This window comes from Vidua macroura, chromosome 3 (genome assembly GCF_024509145.1).
Source record: "Vidua macroura isolate BioBank_ID:100142 chromosome 3, ASM2450914v1, whole genome shotgun sequence".
In the NCBI taxonomy this organism is placed as follows: Eukaryota; Metazoa; Chordata; class Aves; order Passeriformes; family Viduidae; genus Vidua; species Vidua macroura.
The window spans coordinates 17,448,315-17,453,259 of NC_071573.1; the positions used below are offsets into that span (position 1 = coordinate 17,448,315).

Sequence of the window (4,945 nt, forward strand, 5' to 3'; positions counted from 1 at the left end):
ATATCCACCTAAGTTCATCTCCTTGACTTCATTCTCCTTTGCATCTGCTGTAGGGCTTTCCTCCACTCCTCAGAAAGCACTGTTTATTAATATCAATTGTGTTATTAGTAATAATAATTAAAACATTGGCAGTAATACCAATGCACTGTGTTTGTTGCTGTTTGCAGAACTGAGGACAGAAGGAACCAAGTCTATAGAGAGAAGACACTGCAGGTACCATCAGCTCTTTTCTTTTTATCACTGTCTCTGTCTTTTGCCCCTCTCCAAAGCCAAGAAAAAGCTTTTCCTGCTCTCCTTTAGGTGCTGGGGCTGCAGAAGGCCAGAGGTGTGGGGCCTCACAGCAAAGGCAGGTGGATTGTGGAAGCTCAGGCTGGGTTGCACTTGAGTCCTGGCTTGGCAAACACCACAATGACAAACAAAGCTGACCTGGCAGAGCACTTCCAGCATTCCTAGGACAATTTGCTCACTGCAGGAGGACAGGACAAGTTCAAGGCTCATTTCCCCAGAGTGCAAACTGAGTGCGGTGGAAGCAGTGGTGTGAAATCAGCAAAGTGGAGAGGCATGAGGAGAAGAAGTTTTGGGTTCCTTACTGAGAAGCCTGAGCCAACCTCACCCATAGCCACTGGCAGACAGAGGGGACATCCTGGTTCAGGGTGAGCAACAGACAAGGAACCGAAAGGACAGGCATGCTCCTGGCCTCGTTGCCCTGTTGGGGCACACAGAGCATTGCTACATCCCTGCTGGCATTTTCCTTTGCAGAGTGGTGAGGCAGAGGCACAGACAGGAAGGAAATATACCTTTACTGGAAAATATCATGTAGTAGGGTTGAGTGCTGTAGTGACTGGGCTTCCCACAGAGAGGGCCACTGGTACTTGGAGGCACCACAGGGCTCTTGTGTTTATGAACTTTAGTGATCAGCAAGCTCTTTGCAAGCCTGCACTGCATCCAAGCCGCTCTGGCCACCTGTTCTCTGCTGGCTGTTAATTCTCACTAATTCATTTGTCTAGAGTCTGAAGGCTCCTGGGAGTCTGTGTGGAGGATGGAGATGCTTACTCTCTTCCTCTTCCTTCCCTACTGGGGTCCTTTGCTCTTTGGCTGTGTTTCTCCCTTACTGCAGCACCTCACCTCACTGCCCAGCTTTGGTCTTTGGCTAGCCTGAGGGAAAGACCATCCATTGCTAGCATATATTGCTTTGCTTGCCTTCATTTCCTCAGGACTTTCTTTCCCAAGCTGACATGCTGAAGATAATATATCTCTCCCTCCCTTTGCCTCATTTGCCTTTCCCCTTAACTGCATATGTTTCTCTCTCTCTCCATCCCTGTGATTGAACCTTGGCAGGAAATTCAGATATGCTCAATCATTAAAGTGACTAAGGAAAGGCCAGATCACAGCCTGAAGCAGCAGAGTGAGTGGAAATGGGCTCTCAGCTGATCCCCATCATTTCCACATCAGCTGGGAATGAGATCCCTCCTTCCTGTGCTAGCAACAGCCCCTGGCTGACCCCAGGAAACTGGCAATGATTGCCTACCTGAGTGGGAAGTGGAATCTGCTGGGACAACTTCCTTGATGCTCCTTGCCCTGACTTTGGGTTGGAAGATGAACAAGTGCTTTGAGTAGCCCCTGGGAGAGGGGATAACCAGGAAGTCACGTCTGGGAGTTCAGGGGCAGATCCCTTGAGCTGTGCTCTGGAACCTGTGCGCTGGTGTTGGATGGCAGTGCTTGGGTCTGTGTGTGCACTGTTGCTGTGTTTGTGTGTGCCTGTTCACACAGTGGGATGCTGCTGAGGCCAGGCTGTGTGTACTCTTTGGGTGTGCTTTCCATGGGCAGAGGTTTTGTCTTTCCTTGCTGCTCCATCATTCTCCATCTCTGTGCTGCATGGCCAGCTCTGACCCTAAAATGACAGGACAGAAGGCAAAACAGGAAGCAATTTGCTGTAGCCAGTGCATGGCCTCAAACAAGGGAGCACTGTGGCCTACCTAGTAGCTTGAAAAAGAAATAAGGGCAGTGCAATAGTGGAATAAATGCTGCAAGGAGATGTAGAGAGGCTCTGGCGTGTCACAGCTTTCAGTTTCAGGTGAATGGAACACCAGTTGAAATGCAAAGGGGCCAAACTCCAGGCAGATAAAAGGAGTGATTGTGCAACCCTTGCAACCAGTGAAGAATTCAGCGCAGAACACATGAAATATTTTTAATGACCAAGAAGGGCATTAGCCAATTGCTTTATAAAATGCCCCAGGTGGTGCTGTTTAGCCACTGGAGCCAGGATCTGGAGAGGCTTTGGCCAGGGTGAGGTTCTCAGGGCTGAGTGCCCAGCTGTGGCAATGGTAAGTAGCTGGACACATGCAGTCAGGAGAAACCCCTGAGAGAGCAAGGGGTGCTGCAGGGAGCAGAGGTTATGTTTTGCTGAAGCTGATGCTCTATGACCCTGCTACTGTTTTCCAATTGGACCTGGGGGCAGGACACTATGATAGATGAGACCTCCTGTTTCTGTTTGGCGACAAGCAGGATAACAATCAGTGATGGCGTCTGGCGTGGCAAAAGAGTGGTTTGTGGTAGCTGGCCAGACCATGCCTTCTTCAGCTTCACTTCACTTGGTGCAGCTCTGGTGGCATTCTTATGGCATGAAGTCACTGGATCTGGATGTGCAACAGCTCTGGGCAAGGCTGGGCTTTGATGTGCTTTGGTTTTCTTCTTGCAGCTTCCCCAAAGAGATGTCTTTCAGGCAACATCCCAGCTTCCCCACGGGACAGTGCAAATGCCAGACATCATTAGATCTAGAGCACATGTAAGGAGAAGCCACGGCTATTCCCAGGTAACACTGCTCTGTCTTGGGCTTGGTAGGAATGAGGTGATATGAGCAACCTGTCCAGAGCAGGTTGGGAGTTCCTAGCTGGATAACGCAGATCTTGGGAATGACAGGAAAAGGCAGTCTTCATAAGCTATCCCTTTTTCTCTAAACACATGGATGCTGGCCAGACCATATGAGGTTGGCTCGTCAATACTCATGGTGTAAAAGTGCCTTGTGGGTTCCGCTAAGAGATCTCTTATGTCCCCCACGTGGGATCTTGGTCAGCTTCAGCTCCCTCATGGAGTTCAGCTTACCACCAGCACGCTTTGAGGGAAGCCAGACTAGAGCACTAGCTGAGATGGCCCTTGGAAGTCACTGTCTCCCAAGCGGAAAGGAGCTTTATGAGCATTACTGGAAGCTGCTGTGGCTGAGTTACCAGAAATAAACCACTTCAGTTTGGGTCCAAATGCTCTCAGACCACTGAATTTCCCACTCTGGCAGCTGGGCCACCTTCCTAGTGCTTTTGCTTCTCAGCAGGGAGATATTCTGTAAATGCCACCCACTGCTCTTGCTGATTTGGGTGGGTGGCAATGAGGCAGGAAGACAAAGGTGGGTGCCTTGCCGAAGGCTCCTGTTAACGTGAATTCTTTTCTTTTTTTTTCTTTTTTTCCTCTTTTCTGGGAAATGGGTTTTAAAAGAAGTAGCAATAATAGCTCTGTTTCATTCACAGGCAATTGCAGGGCTGGGGGGCAGGAGGCAGCTGGAAAGAGATGCTCTGCCCACAGTCCGGGAGCAGAGGATGTGTCCTTGGGGAAGCACAGATGCCTCAAATGGAGACTTTACACACATGGGGGTGGCAGGATAAGTGGCCCTTAGCCAACGCATCCTTGCTATTCTCCTGCCTGTCTTTGATTTTAAATAAACTGCAAACATGACGCACAAGCTACGTGTTAACCTGCTCCCCATCAGGAAGCATGGGGGCTGATGCCTACACAGCCCTCAGCAGATGAGATTTTTTTTTTTTCCATCACCCCAGGAAAAGAGGGCAGGGACCTGTCAGCCTTAGGTCCTGGAGGTGAGACTGAAGCAAGGAGGGGTTTGCCTGCTGCATGCAGGGGAGGGAGACCTAAGCCTAGTGCTTTAATCCCAAATTCATGTGTTCTCTTCTTTGGGAATACCTGGTGAGGAGGCAAAATATGAGAACAATAGGGATGTGCAAAGGTTCTGTGTGGCTCAGGGCAAAAGTTGTGAGTGGTACCACCTCCGTGTTAGGATGGAGCATCATCTGACAATTCAAGTCTCCTGATAATTTCCCTTGCTGAGCCTTTGAGCTTTGTGAAGACAAAGAGCCTACCAGCAGATCCTCTTGGCCAGTGCTGCAAGTTGCCACCTCCACCAGGATCCTTCTTCAAGGGTTTTTTGGTGGAAAGAGTGTGGCAAGAGCCCTCTGTGGCTGAGGCTGGTGCCCTTTTAGCAGCATGTTCTCCCTGCTGCACTGTGAACAGCCAGCCCTGCCTGCAGCATGGCCAATGCACCAAATCTACCAACTTGGCCAATATCCTAAACCCAGATAACACAGTTGATTGCCAGGCAGTGCCTGGTTTTCTGCCCTGGAGTCAGGGAGAAGGAATGTGGGTGGCTCTGCGTGCTGAGGCTATCTATGCCGTGGTAGTGGTTAGCCCTTCTTGGTGTTGATTTCCAGCCTCCCTGGGGTTGGGAACCAGTAGGAACCCTTCCCTGTGGTCCCATGATCTTGGATGCATGGGGCAATAATCCTACATTAAGGCAGTCCAGTCCAGCTCTGGAGTGGGTCAGGGTGATGCTGGAGGGTATTGCTATGCCCTGTTGTATCTCATGCTTGGTATAACATCTGGTAGCTCACTGTACACATGGTGCTGCCTTACCCTGTCATGTCACCCTGTGGAGCTGGGATTGCAGGCCACAGCCCAAAGTCTGTCAGACCACATTCTCTGGCACAGGACCTGCTCCTTCTTATATCCCCTCTATTCTGAAGCTCTCAGCGGTCTGTGAGGAGCAGGTCATGGACTCTGCAAACCGTTCCTGCTCTTTGCTATCCCCCAGCCTTTTCCTTGTGATATGACTAGCAGTGTCTTCAGTGCATGATCAAAAGCCTGGTTTTCTCCATTGCCTAGAAAG

The 4,945-nt window shown here is 50.2% G+C and overlaps 1 long non-coding RNA gene across 1 annotated transcript; it reads left to right on the forward strand.

The window, feature by feature from the left end:
- Positions 1 to 491: 491 nt before the first annotated feature.
- Positions 492 to 3,706, forward strand: LOC128805508 (uncharacterized). The gene is made up of 3 exons (XR_008436467.1): positions 492 to 653; positions 2,699 to 2,812; positions 3,519 to 3,706. It is a non-coding gene; the product is annotated as an uncharacterized LOC128805508 (long non-coding RNA).
- Positions 3,707 to 4,945: the final 1,239 nt, after the last annotated feature.